Raw genomic sequence first — 13,203 nt, 5'->3', positions numbered from 1 at the left:
TTCCAGGCTTTTGTTCTCTGGTGGCTTTCCCTGGGGTTTGTTGTGCCTCTTCTGAGAGTCAGAGCAGCAGCGGCCGAATCTCAGCCTCTGTCACAGAACAGAGGGATTGCGGCCTGTTCTCCACTGATGTTCTGGCCACTTTAACTCCGTTTCTGTTGGTGCTGCTCAACCCTGCAGCGTCCCGGGATGTGCGCCCCACACCCGGCGTCCCAGCCCTCACTTCCAGGGCCGGCGCGTCTCTGTCCTTTGTGTTTCTAACGCCGCCAGCCGCCAGCCGCCCCGTGCGCGCTCCCGGATCTCCCGGTCTCAGTCTGGATCCAGTGAGCGCACCGGGATTCCGGGGTTCCGCGAGATGCCTGGTGGCGCGCGCACCCGGCTCACGGTCTCAGTCTGCTGTTTTGCGGGTGCCGTCCGCGAGCCCCGCCCGCTCCCCCGTGCAAGTGGCTACCACTTCCCGGCGCCCGAACGCGGCGGCTCCCTCCCCCTTCCGTTTATCTTCCGATATCTGTGCACAGTTTCATGGCTCCCCGCTTCGTACCTCAATACTCAGCGCTGGAGATGTTCATTTGTAGAGATCCAGATGCGTCTTCCTGCGTCTCAGGCTGATTCCGTGGTTGTTTAGGCTGGTCTGGTACCTATCCAGCTCGACTCGGGGGACCGGCTGAAAAACGGGTCCCCTACTCCTCCGCCATCTTAACTCCTCCTCTGATAACTACTCTTTCATTACTTATCTTGCTCTAAAGCTTCCATTTCTTATTGCATCTCATTCGTAGCCTTTTTTATTTCAACTTGATTAGATTTTAGTTCTTTCATTTCTCCAGAAAGGGGTTCTCTAGTGTCTTCTATGCTTTTTTCAAGCCCAGCTAGTATCCTTATAATTGTTATTCTGAAATCTAGTTCCAACATCCTACTTATGTCCATACTGATTAGGTCCCTGGCAGTCAGTACTGCCTCTTGTTTTCTATTTTGAGGTGAGTTTTTCCGTCTTGTCGTTCTGTCCAGAGAAGAATAAATGAACGAGAGAACAAAATACTAAAATGGCAACAGTGACCCCAGAGAAATACACAGTAAACAAATCAGAAGAGACCCAAAGCTGAAAAAAAAGAAATTAAAAAAAAAAAAAAAAGAGAGAGAGAACATAGGTGAGCAGAACAGAGCAATACACTGGATCTTGTGTGTACTTTGGTCTGTTTGTTAGAAAACTAGATCCCAAAATTATAAAGAAAGAAAAACATATACATGTACAAAAGTAAAATTAAATACAATGAAAGGATAGAATGTAACTCTAAAAATGAAAGTAAAAGAAAAAAAAAGAAAGAATATAAACAGGTGAACAGAACAGAGCCATATACTAGATTCTGGGTGTATTTTGGTCGGTTTGTTAGAAGAAACTACATCCCAAAATTATAAAGAAAGAAAAACATATATACAAAAATTAAATACGTTGGAAAGAGAGAATGTAACCATAAAGATGAAAGTTAAAAAAGACTTTAACAAACAAAACGAAAGAGAATATGATCAAACAGGTGAAGACAACAGAGCCATACACTAGATTCTGGGTGTATTTTGGTCTATTTGTTAGAAAAAACTGCATCCCAAAATTGAAAGAAAAACTTACATGTATACAAAAATAAATACCATGAAAGGATAAAATGTAACTGTAAAAGTGAAAATTAAAAAAGATTAAACAAAAGAGGTGCTAAAAGAAGAGATTGGTTTAAAAAGGAAAGAGAAAGAAAATTAAAATGGAAAGACTAAAGAATCATAGGGAAAAAAAACACCTGAATTCTAGATACTGTTTTCCCCTAGTGCTGGAGTTAGGCAATTCTCTGTGCTCATAAACTTGATCTTAGCTGGATGTTCTTGCTGATCTTCTGGGGGAGGGGCCTGTTTCTTTGATTCTCAAATGTCTTTGCCCCAGGGAAATTGCACCGCCCTTGCCAGGAGCGGGGCTGAGTAATCTGCTCCTGATGGCTCTATGGGGCTTTGGTTCCCTGAAGGCTTTCCACGGACTCTGGAGGAGGAGAATGAAAATATAGACTGGAAATAGCCCACTAATACTACTATGGTTTGCTTCTTGCATTTGTAACTGAAAGATGTGCCATATTTCCATTTGAGGTTTGTAAAAAGAAAGACGTATCTTATTGTTTAATAAAAACAAATGCAGCTTTTATTGTTTACGGAAATAAAAACATATTTTTCCCACCACATTCATGGGAAAAAAAAGAAAAGAAAGGAAAAGAAAATGGTGGCCTCCCAATCTCCAGCCCCAGAGCTGAAAGCCTGGGGCCCCACTCCTCAGTGTGCCCTCAGGGAAAAGCAGTCAATTCTCCCCTGTCTCTCTGGTCTCTGCACTCTGTGCTCACCCAGCCTGTGACCCAGTGTTTCTGTGTCAGGCATGTGACTCTGTTTCAAGTCTCCAAACCCCGCAGCCTGTGGTGTGTGCACCTGTGCCGCTCCTCCCAGGGGAGAAAGGGGGAAATCGCGCTGTGGTTCTGCTGCTTGCTGGGCCCCTGTGAGGAGAGAGGTTGCCTGACCATGCCCGGTTGGCGGTGTATACAACCCTGAGCCTAGAGCCCACTCCTGGGTTCGCAGCCGGCAGCTGGCTTCCCGCTCCCATGTCTGGGAGCTCTGCCGCACTCAGGCACCCCCAGTCTTCCTGTGACTCCAGGGATCCAGAGGCCACACTGTCCCACCTAGGATTCCACCCCGCTTCGCCACCCGAGCACCTTTCAGGTAGGGCTGTCCCTCGCCGGAGCAGACTTAAAAGAATCAATTTTAAACAATAAATTTGACATCCTATTTTGGATTGTCTTTATACTGTATTATGCTGAGAGCCTAAAACAGTAGAAATGGCTCAGGGCTTTCTCAAGTTCTGAGAGCCTCTCTCGTGAGTTGCAGAAAGAGGAGTCAGGGTGAGGGAGAGAGGAATGGGGATGTTGTGAAGAAGTACATTGTCAGAGGTAGAGGACAGCAGACTTAAAGAGCAATGAAATGGAACTTCTAGAGAACAGGGATACTTTTTCCTTTGGTAAAGTTAGTTATTCACTTCTAGTTGAAGGGTGACCATTGTCTCCTGAGTGTCTGCTGCCTGGCTGTCTGGTGAGTAGGAGAAAACTGGAAAATAGGCTTTTGTGTGTAGCAGTTCCCCTACGACCTCAGGCCCTAGTGGTCTGAAGTGAGCGACCGTCTTTATCATACAGGAAATGCTGCTGTGTGCTTTCATCTCCACCAGGACGGAGTTGCAAAATATATCGACCTAACTATTAGCAGAACTTACTACCTTTTCTTTTCTTTCTTCTTTTCTTTTTTCTTTTTTTAAAGATTTTATTTATTTATTAGAGAGAGAGAGACAGCCAGTGAGAGAGGGAACACAGTCAGGGGGAGTGGGAGAGGAAGAAGCAGGCTCCCAGCAGAGGAGCCCGATGCGGGGCTCGATCCCAGCATCCTGGGATCAGGCCCTGAGCTGAAGCCAGACGCTTAACGACTGAGGCACCCAGGCGCCCCCTACGTTTTCTTTCTGAGTGATGAGCAATGACTGAACAATGACCCATCTTAGGGATGCTATTAAGATAAAATGTGATAATGGTGCGAAGATGCTTTAAAAAATAAAGTGTGTTACAAATGAAAAGTCCTACAGGATTGATTTTCCGCTTTGGCTTCTCATTGATTCCCATTTACCTAATTTACGGGATCTTTAGGGTACAGTGTTCTAAGTTTAATGGGAAGATTTATTTTGTTTCCCAAACGAATCTTGCTATGAACACCTCACCACTTTGTTTTGTAGCAAGATGTACCTTGTGGCTCTTCAATAACATTTTTTTTTAAAGATTTTATTGATTTATTTGACAGAGACAGCCAGCGAGAGAGGGAACACAAGCAGGGGGGAGTGGGAGAGGAAGAAGCAGGCTCCCAGCACTCCCAGTGGAGCAGGGAGCCTGATGCGGGGCTTGAAACTAGGACCCTGAGATCACGCCCTGAGCTGAAGGCAGGCACTTAACAACTGAGCCACCCAGGCGCCCCTTCAATAACATTCTTAATAATGAAGAAATGAAAGTATTATTTAACCATAATTTATTACTTTCCCCAAAAGTTTTCAGTTAGCAGTATTTCTGGGAATTCCCTCTAACATTAAAGATCTTCCTGGATATTCACCTCTAAAACATGAGGTTGAGGTTCTGATATGATTCTATTTTCATAAGTAGAGAGAAAATAACAGCAATTTTCTTATCTTCAAAAGCCTTCAAATGCTATCTTAAATATCTTATTTACATGTTATTTTTTTTTAATATTAGAAAGTTTTCTTCTTCGTAATTTTCGTAAAGAAGGTCAGAAAAATGATTATCCTTTAGGATAAAATGCCTTAAAAAATGACTAGAATAAGGAATGCTGGGTTATAGCATTTTTAAAAAAAGATTAAACATTTATTATGGCTAATGTTTATGAGAAGAGTCAATGATTATAAAGTTGTTTTCATTGAATCATTGAAGGCCAGTAATTGATCACACTTTAAGATTGTGGGAAGAAGATTTTTGTCCAAATTTTTATGTGCAAATGCATTAATTCTTCTAAGGTTTAACACTAGTCAGACTTTGGATTAATGTTTAAATAAGAAAAGTTGACATTGACCAGTCGGATTATTAACCACTGCGCACCATAGGGTGCAACTCTAACTCCTATAAATTCTGGAAATATTCATCCATGTTTATATATTTCCAAGATTACAGAAGCCAACATACAATACCCCCAGATTCCTACTCTGGAAAAACATTGTGCCTTCAAGAAGTTGTGTTTTCAGCCTCAGGGTGAAACTCTTCCGTCCTGGCGCTAGGTAATTTTGAGCTAGTTTACCTGATACTGGTGACTGAGCGAGGGCTTCAGAGTTGTTCAGTTTTTCTTCATTTCAGTAGGAAGCTACTTGCCTTTAGGAGGCAGCACTGAGGAACTCAAGCTGAACACATCGTAAAGGCTTTTTTTCTTTTTTTTAAGTAGGCTCCCCGCCCAGTGTGGCGTCTAACATGGGGCTTGATTAAACTCACGACCCTGAGATCAAGACCTGAGCTGAGATTAAGAGTTGGATGCTTAATCCACTAAGACACCCAGGTGCCACTAAAAAGGCTATTTTTTAATTCTTTTTTTTTTTTTTTAAGATTTTATTTATTTATTTGAGGGAGAGAGACAGAGAGTGCGAGGGAGTAAGCACACCAGTGCGGGGAAAGGCAGAGGGAGAGGGAGAAGCAGACTCCCCACTGAGCAGGGAGCCCAATGCGGCTGATCCCAGGACCCTGGGATCATGACCTGAGCTGAAGGCAGACGCTTAACTGACTGAGCCACCGAGACACCCCTAAAAGGTCTTTTTATTTTATTTTATTTTATTTTATTTTATTTTATTTTATTATTTTTATTATCATATTCAGTTAGCCAGCATACAGTACATCATTAGTTTTTGACGTAGTGTTCAACGATTCATTAGTTGCTGCTCATCACAACACGTGTACCCTCCTCAATACCCATCACCCAGCTACCTGCCCCCCCATCCCCAGTTTGGTTCCCCAAGTCCAGAGTCTCTCAGGGTTTGCTCCCTCTCTGATTTCTTCCCATTCGGTTTTCCCTCCCTTCGCCTATGGTCTTCCATGCTATTCCCTATGTTCCACAGATGAGTGAAACCATATGATAGTTGTCATTCTCTGCTTGACTTATTTCACTTAGCATAATACCCTCTAGTTCCATCCATGTCCATGCAAATGGTAGGTATTCATCCTTTCTGATGGCTAATATTCCATTTATATATGAACCACATCTTCTTTATCCATTCATCTGTTGAAGGGCATCTTGTTTCCTTCCCCAGTTTGGCTATTGTGGACATTGCTTCTATGAACATTGGGGTGCATGTGCCCCTTCTTTTCACTACATCTGTATCTTTGGGGTAAATACCTAGTAGTGCAATTGCTGGGTCATAGGGTAGCTCTATTTTTAACGTCTTGAGGAACCTTCATACTGTTTTCCAGAGTGACTGCACAAGCTTGCATTCCCACCAACAGTGTAAGAGGGTTCCCCTTTCTCCACATCCTCGCAAAACTTGTTGTTTCTTGTCTTGTTAATTTTTGCCATTCTAACTAGTGTAAGGTGGTATCTAGTTGCGGTTTTGATTTGTATTTCCCTGATGGCTAGTGATATTGAACATTTTTTCATGTGTCTGTTAGCCATTTGTATGTTTTCTTTGGAGAAATGTCTGTTCATGTCTTCTGCCCATTTATTGACTGGATTATTTGTTTTTTGGGTGTTGAGTTTGAGAAGTTCCTTATGGATCTTTGATACCAGCCCTTTATCTGTAATGTTATTTGCAAATATCTTCTCCCATTCTGTGGGTTCCCTTTTAGTTTTGTTGACTGTTTCCTTTGCTGTGCAAAAGCTTTTTTATCTCGATGACTTCCCAAAAGTTCATTTTTTCTTTTGTTTCCCTTGCCTTTAGAGACATGTCTTGAAGGAGATCGCTGTGGCCAATGTTAAAGAGTTTACTGCTTACGTTCTCCTCTAGGATTAAAAAGCCTTTTTAAAAAAGGATTTTTTTATGGTTCTCAAAAATCTCAACACCTTAGTAATTGCTAAATCAACACATATTAAGATTCAATACCTAACATTGCAAAGTAATCACTTGACATTTAGTGGCGGAAAGGGTCATCCAAGAGGTTCTGTCAGTAGTAAAATAATAAATGACCTTTTTGGGTAGGAAATTAGAGGCAAATATGGAATTTGCATGGCTTTTTGGTGGGCAACTAAGTCCTATGGAAAATAGAAGCAGAGAACAGAAGAGTAAATGAATTGGGGAAATGTGGGCATGCTCCATCTATATTAAATGGACTCAGCAAGCAGTGAAGCATTGGTACAAGTTAAATTAAAAAACCTTTAAGAATCTGTGTAACTTGTGGGGACCTGGGTGGCTCAGCTGGTTAAGCATCTACCTTCAGCTCAGGTCATGATCCTGCGGTCATGGGATCGAGCCCCACAATGGTCTCCCTGCTCAGTGGGGAGCCTGCTTCTCCGTCTCCCTCTGCCCTTCCTCCTGCTTGTGTGCTGTCTCTCTCTCTCTCTCAAATAAATAAATAAAATCTTTAAAAAAATCGCTGTGTAACTTGACATATTTAGAACAGAGCTCATCTTCTTCACCAGCTCCTATCCTCCAACCAGCTTCTTCTCCTCTTGATTATCTTTCTCGGTTAGTGGTTTATATGCTGTAAATCAGTTAGTGGTTTATACTCATCTAAACCTGAGGTCTGGAAGTCATCTGAGATTCCTCCTTCTTTGTTAACTTCACGTTTGGCACAAAGTCCTACCAATGCTACTTCCTACATTCGTTCCCTTCTCTGAATCCATCAGCTTCATGAAATTACTACAAATGTTCCTGCCTTATCACTTGCCACTCCTGTGTCTCACCTAGAAAACATCTGCTTGTTTTTCAAAGCTTGCCCTAAAGATTACCTTTTTCCATTAAGACTGACTCTGACTCCCAACTGTTCCAGTAAAACTGAGGTTCTTAGCTTTGCTTGCACTGGAATCACCTGTGTGGTGTTTCAATACCACATCTACTTCCAGATATTCTGATCTGATGGGTCTGGGGTGAAGCCTGCAGTCGGATTTTAAAATACTCCACAGGTGGTTGATTCTAAGGGGCAGTCCAGGTTGAAAACGACAACAATAGAATAACCTCCCTCCTTGTGTTGCCTTCTTTACTGTATCTTATAACAGTAGTTCTGAAGCCTGATTAAAGCTCAGTCACTGGGCTTTTTTTTAAAAAAAGTCTCTCTTTAAAAACACAGATTTTTGGGGTTCTGGTAGACTCTAAGGCCATCCCCAATGACCCCAACTTCTGGTGTTGAAGCTCTTGTAAAAACCCCTATCCTTGGGTATGGATGGGATCTGTGACTAATATTCTGACAAATAGAATATGGCAAAGGTGATGGGTATCACTCTGTGATGACTGATTACATCAGGTTAAATAAGTTCCTTGCTAGCAGATTTGCTCTTTTCCCCTTGGTGGCGTTGAAAAAGCAGTCTGCCATGTTCTGAGAAGGCTCTGGAGAGGGCCAAGTGGCAGAACTGTGAGCAGCATTTAGGAGCTAAGAGTGGCCTCCAGTCAATAACCAACAAGAAGCCAGGGACCTCAGTGTTACAGCCACAAAGAAATGAATTCTGGTGACAACTTGAAAGAGTTCGGAAATAGATCTACTGTCAGTCATGAGTCCGGAGGAGAAGTGAGCTCTGAGTAACCTTGGTAGCAGCCTTGCAGAGGACCCAGCTAAGCTGTGCCTGGACTTCTGCTCAGAAATAGAGAGATAATAAATATGGGTTGTTTTAAGCTGCTAAATGTGTGGTAATTTGTTATACAGCGTTGGAAATGAATACAGGGCCTCGTATACTTTTTCTTTATAACCCACCCTACTTAAGGCCTCATTCTAAGATGAAAAGATAGAAACTACTTTGCTGGTTAGATATCTGGATGACTCTGCAATGGCCCAATAGTAATTATCCTTAAACCCTTTAAGTTTAAGCTCTAGGATTCCAAAACCTACCCTTCTACTCCCAAAGCCTTTGTGTGAGTGAAATATGTCATTGCTGGTGCAGTGAGCAAACCCTCGGTGTTTTCAGGGGTATCTGATCTTATAGGCGATACTTGGTAGGAAATGCTGGGATGATCTGTCCGAGGGGTGGTTCTGAGGATTTAGGGGTTCCTGCAAAGAGAGGCTTAACTTGACTGGTGATACCAGTTAGGTAAAGAATTACCATTCTCCTCTTTCCCGTTCCCTTTCCATTTCCCTGCCTTGCGTTGCCTTGCCTTTCCTGTTTTATTTATGTATTTGAGAGAGAGGGAGAGAGCACAAGTGGGGGGAGGGGCAGAGGGAGAGAGAGAGAAGCAGACTCCCACTGAGCACAGAGCCCAACATGGAGCTCAATCCCAGGACCCCGGGATCATGACCGGAGCTGAAGGCAGATGCCCAACCGTCTGAACCACCTAGGTACCCCTCATCTTTCTTTTCTGATGTGAAATCTTCCTGTTGACATTTAAAACCGAGGGCAAGGAAGTAGAGTTGAGGGGTCTCTCTGGAGGAGTTCTTCTCTAGGATGCACTGGTTGGAACATATTCCAGGGGCCCTCAGTGTAGCTTCCTGTTGTCAGCTGTATTCAAAGGTTAGATGACAAATCAGGGAAGAAGGGGAGGAGATTCTATATGGGGTAAGAGATTACATGATATTGAATTTCAAGGTCCTTCCTGACTCTAAGATTATTTGATTCTAGAATCTGCAGTACTCCTGAAATACTGTTGTGAGAATGAAGTCCGCAATCTAGGTAAATGCAATGGTCATTAGTGCTGGTCTATTGATAATGTCCACTCAGTTCTCTTATTCCAATAACATCTCTAAGTTGGTGGGGTACTTTCTCAGACTTTCCAAATCAGTTGCCTGTTGGAGTTCCATTAATGTTGTCCTTTCATCATTATTTTAGATTCCTTCTCCTGCAGATTATAAAAAAATGAGGTACTGTTTTATAATAAAAGAAATGTATTTCTGGTAATTTACATTTGGCTCTCATGAGTCACACTTTAGCATTTAAGTTACCGTTTGTAATAGTAAACTTTCTAGTGATTATCCTACCTTGAATTTCACATAAAAAAAAAAAACCAACACAGAAAATAATAAGGAATCCATTTTACTTTTGAAACACAGTAAAGAGTCAGTGCCCTTTTAATAGATTTTCTTTAGTCGTATTAGCTTAGAGACATTGAACATACTTTGGAATGCCTAATGAAGAGTCACAGAGGAGTCATCATTTCTTGAAATTAGTAACCTTTTAACACTATCAGATCAAGGATTGTATGTATACTGCCTATCCGCCCTGAATCAAGAGAAGAATAAAACACAGTTTCAGTACTCAAGGAACTTGAGGCCAGTTGAGGAAGAAAGATGTGTACATGTGAGACAATAGAAGTCAAGAGGACAATTATGCAGAGCACAGATGACTAGTTCAAGGAAGGTTAGAGATCAAAGCAGGCTTGAGGGTTCAAGGAGGGTTCTGGAGAAAGAGCCACTTGGCTAGGTGGACAGGGTTGTAAGAAGTAGGTGGGAAAAGGAGAGGGAGGCAGGTGTTGTCTATCAGGGTGGGAACAGGGGGGAAGAAGAAAAGCTCAGTGGCTCTGTATTAGTTTCCTAGAGCTGCCTGACAATATGCCACCAATTGGATGGCTTAACACAACAGAAATTTATCCCTTCACCATTCTGGAGCCCAGAAATTTGAAATCAAGATGGCAGCAGGGCCACGCTGCCTCTGAAGGCTGTAGGGGAGAATTGTTCCATGCGTCTCCTCTAGCTGCTGCTGTTTCCTGCAATCTTTGGTGTTCCTTGGCTTGTAGATGCCTCTTCCCCATCTCTGTCTCCCTCCTGACTTGGCATTCCTCCCGCATCTCTCCACATTACCTTCCCTTTGTGCATGTCGGTCTCTGTGTTTCTTCTTTTCTTATAAGGATAATAGTCCCCTTAGCTTAACAGATTAAGGGCTCACTCTACTCCAATAGGACCTCATCTTCACTTATATTTTAATTATATTTGCAAAGACTATTTTTTACATCATGTCACACTTACAGATTCTGGCAGTTAGGATTTCAGGGTCTTTTGGGGGGACACAATTCAACCCATAGCAGCATCTATAGGGGTTAACTGGGAAATAGCACACCAGCCCTGAATGCCAAACTGAGGCCTTCAGATGTAGGCACTGGGAGCCCCTGAAGAAGTCTGAAGACCTGGGCATGGTATAGAAGAGGGAGGCATGCTGAGAGCATAGAGAGAGATTCATAATTTAAATGAATTTGAAGAGAGGGAGCAAGATGTGAAATAGTGTGTACATTTTAAAAGTGATACAGCCTTATATATGTAGAGACTATATCTGGAAGAATCAGAAATCACAGTAGTTTCCTCTTAAAAGGGGGAACTCGGGGCCCTTGGGACAGGAGTGGGACTGGAGACTTAATTTTCCCTATAAAATCTCTTTAATTGCTTGCTTGACTTATTTTTTAGCTGTGTATGTGTATTACCTATACCATAACGAACATTGCAAAAAAGTAAAACTGAAAAACAGACGTGAGGCATTTTACCATGTAAAGCAGCCATAAGGTAACTTAAACAATTTTGTAATATTGTCATTAAAGAATAAATGTATTTGTTCTCCACATTTAGATTTCTTCATGTTGAGTTTTCTAGATCAGGCAACTGCTATGTATCAAAGGACCAGCCCTTGGTGTCCGCAGATAGGAATACCATCAGTGGGTCTGGGTGTTCGTGTACGATTCTCTCCCTACTCCCGGCTGCCCGTTCTGGTGTCCTCGTTGCTTTAATCTGTGTTTTCCCCTTGCTTTAAAGTTTAAAGTCACACTCTCTTCCTCCACGAGTGAAGGATAAGAGTAATTGTGCTGCCAGTACTACCGAGAAGTAGGATGACCTTGTCCTCCATGCCAAAGGACCAGGACCTAGAGAACAACTTGACACATCTATTTCCAGACCTCCGGTGACTCCCCTGGAGAAAAAGAGGAGGCAGGGCTGTGCTGGTGGCTTCTTTCTGGCAGTGGTGAGTGGGAGAGGTAGATGGGGCATGTGGGTGAGGCCATGCACAAGTCTGGCTCAGAGGAGAAGCATCCAGTGAGAAATTTCTTTCTTTCTTTTTTTAAAGATTTTTAAAATTTATTTGACAGAGAGAGACACAGGGGGAGAGGGAACACAAGCAGGGGGAGTGGGAGAAGCAGGCTTCCCGCTGAGCAGGGAGCCCGATGCGGGACTTGATCCAAGGACCCTGGGATCATGACCTGAGCTGAAGACAGACATGTAACAACTGAGCCACCCAGGTGTCCCCAGTGAGAAATTTCTCCGGAGGGCATGAGATGAGAGCTGCCTTTCTTACTACAGCTCAAATTACTCCCTCTGCCTCCAGGCTGCTACATTCAAAGAGATAAGCATTAATATTACAGAGACTGCTTTCCTCAGATGAGGCATCCTTGTCAATTTATCAGGGTTTTCCAGAACATTGCTACTGAAACTCCAAACAACATAATGCTGCAAAAATCTGAATCTTGGCCTTCTTCATCTCCGGGCAGTTCACACAAAGGCAGACCTTGAAATTGGGTTCGAAGTTAAAATTAGGCAGAACATTTGCTTTGTTTTGAACTCCTTCCGTTAAAGAGGTCAGAGTACACGGAGTAGAGAAGCCCTGCCCTCGCAGTGGGGGCCCCTCTGGGCGTCCGGAGCTTGGGCGCGGCGCCACGAGCCAGTGCAGGAGGCCTCGAGCCTGGGAGTTAATCGGTTACATTCAACACACTTGGGGAGCCCCAGTCCCAAGCCAGGTAGTGGGGAAGATAAATAAGGCATGGTTTTCAGTCTCTGGTGGGAAAAACATTAAAAAAAAAAAAAAAAAAAAATCCAGGTCTATAATCCCTTATGCGTATTTCTGAAACCCCAAAAGCTCATGAAATTGAATTTTTTCCATAACCCATCTGGCAGAAAACTTGAACTGATGTGAGTCTATTTATATATATATCCTTTATTTATCCCCCTTAGTGTGACTCTTCAAATGTTTTGCTTAAGAAAAATTAATGGGATGTTGCTGCAGACCCCACTGGGGAGGTTATATAACATTGTTGACTATGCACCCGATTTCTTTCCTAAAATCCAAAAAATTCAGAATATGAAGGCACCAAGGGGTTGGTATTAGGGCCTATGGACCTGTAATTGTTATAGAGCGGAAGAGCCTTCTTTCTCTGGCACCTGCTATCTTCTAGGAGAGGACTCAGGCTACATTGTCTCTGTTTATGGCAAAAAACTTTTGTAAGTAGCAGCGCCCACCCGGCTTTCTCTAGAACCGGGGTTTTGTCCTTTCCAGTTAGGATCCTATAGTTTCCTTAGGCTTTTTGAATAATTTTCTTTCTTCACTGTAAGTGTTGCCTTGCTAAGGACTTACTCCCCTTTTCCTGTTATCCCCAAATTTCTCCTTGTAGGTATTGGTTAATCCGGGTACAGTCTGACTGTTTCTTTCAGAGCTCTAATTAATCTGTGTCCTACGTAAGCTATAGACTCCACTTGAAGCAGCGGTAGAGGGAAACCCAGGAGTCAGCCCCCAAGACAGGGAGATTCTGCTCTTCAGATAAAAACAGCCTCTGCGATCTTA

General features: G+C 42.9%; 1 long non-coding RNA gene across 2 annotated transcripts in view; it reads left to right on the top strand.

Moving 5' to 3' along the window:
* The first annotated feature begins 2,447 nt into the window (after positions 1-2,447).
* LOC130543032 (uncharacterized) overlaps positions 2,448-13,203 on the top strand; it is a 203,175-nt gene continuing 192,419 nt past the window's right edge. The window contains exons 1-2 of one of the 2 annotated variants that reach the window (XR_008958041.1): positions 2,448-2,736; positions 3,056-3,102. This is a non-coding gene — a long non-coding RNA (uncharacterized LOC130543032). The remainder of the gene's footprint in view (positions 2,737-3,055; positions 3,103-13,203) is intronic. The other variant, XR_008958040.1, reaches the window with a different exon arrangement.

Source organism: Ursus arctos, unplaced genomic scaffold (genome assembly GCF_023065955.2).
Source record: "Ursus arctos isolate Adak ecotype North America unplaced genomic scaffold, UrsArc2.0 scaffold_10, whole genome shotgun sequence".
Taxonomy (NCBI): domain Eukaryota; kingdom Metazoa; phylum Chordata; class Mammalia; order Carnivora; family Ursidae; genus Ursus; species Ursus arctos.
The sequence above is the reverse complement of the archived record's forward strand: the minus strand, read 5'-3'. Positions and strand labels throughout refer to the sequence as shown.